This window comes from Microtus ochrogaster, linkage group LG7_11, assembly GCF_000317375.1.
Source record: "Microtus ochrogaster isolate Prairie Vole_2 linkage group LG7_11, MicOch1.0, whole genome shotgun sequence".
Lineage (NCBI taxonomy): Eukaryota > Metazoa > Chordata > Mammalia > Rodentia > Cricetidae > Microtus > Microtus ochrogaster.
In genome coordinates, this window is record NC_022032.1 from 15,080,457 (window position 1) to 15,081,933 (window position 1,477).

The 1,477-nt window shown below is 43.8% G+C and overlaps 1 protein-coding gene across 1 annotated transcript in view; it reads right to left on the minus strand.

Moving 5' to 3' along the window:
• The window catches only part of Mtmr7 (myotubularin related protein 7), a 78,704-nt gene that overhangs the window by 25,041 nt on the left and 52,186 nt on the right, over window positions 1–1,477 (minus strand). The gene's annotated exons all lie outside the window — the stretch shown is intronic.

A 1,477-nucleotide genomic window follows, 5' to 3' on the forward strand; every position in this document is an offset into this window, starting at 1 on the left:
TGATCAATAGCACTCATGTGCTGGTCTGGGTAACATTTCCTTAGTTGGGAAATATTCCCTAAGTCCTCATGGAGATGCCTGTGCCAGTTCTGACGCCAGTGCTGGCCTGATATGGAAGTCTGTGGCAGAACCAACTCAACACTATACATCAGAACTTGCTGACAGGCAGAAGAATATCACAGAGATGTCTATCAATATATAGCTCTGCCAGAACCGTAACACCAACAAACACGTCATCAGGGAGAAATGTTACTTCTAATTTATCAGTTGACCCTTCAGCAGGAATCAATAAACCAAAGGGAGACTGCTGATAGCCGGGCTGAAGGGACGGACGCTTCTTCCACTTGGCTTCTTCAAATCTCTATGGCTAATGGAGGGGGTTTTTGTCACTTTCAGAACCATAATTTTGTAGATAGGACATTGGAATTTCAGTGTAAACTGGGTTCAATGCTAATGGACTCTGAAGAAACTGAATAAGCCCAAACTAACCCTGTGCAGTATAATCAAGCAGATGAGTCCTGCCCTGGGTGGGAAACAGATTTCTCACGGGAATATAAGGCTGGGAATGCTCTTCTCTTGCAGCTTGACTGAGCAAGCTGTCACTTACAAAGAACAGTGTTCACTGACCATTCTCTTTTTTGGGCCACAAAGGTTAGGGAACAGGGGTGGTGGTGGGGAAGACCTGCTTTTAAGAATACAGCACAAAGTAGTACTTCAAATGGTTCAGTTCAAAAAACTAAGTTAAGTTAAAAATACCCTGGCCCAGATCTTCTAGTTACAAGATTAAAGGTCCCAGCACATACAGATGAAGAATGTCTGCCATGATGTTTTTGTAAACACGGAAGCTGCACACCTATGAGTATCTCATCAGAGTGGTAACTGGACAAACCAAGCATATATGGAATGCAGCCAGGCATCAAAGACATGGGCCCCGATCTATCTCCCCCATTTCCCTCTACACATCATACACCTACATGTACATATGTGTAAGCTAAAGAGTGTTCATGCAACCACCCACTGTTAATAAACTTACTGATTGATTTATTCACTTTCATTATGAAGAATTAAAATCACAGGTGACAACTTCAGCAGAAAGAGATGGCGAGCTACAGGGGAACACTATCAACAATGCTTCGGATGCTCTTGTAGCCTTCCACGGTTACAGGAAGCATATATTAAGTCTGGATCCTAAGTCATAGAAGTGAGGTCATAAGGAAGGAAACAGAATACAGCTGACAGCAAGCCCCTGCCACGGGAGTCCCTGCTTCAAGAGCAACTCGGGCTCCCGCTCTCCCAGCTCAGCTCCTCTGTCAGCTCTTCAGACAGCTGATTCCAGTCTGCAGAAGCAGGCCACCAGTCCTAAGAGCATAGGCTTCAGCCTCAACCAAGAAAAACTTAAATCTTAAGAGATACTGTATGCTCATCCTTTAAAAGGTTCTAATATCTCATGAGACATTTCTTCTAGAAATTACACACA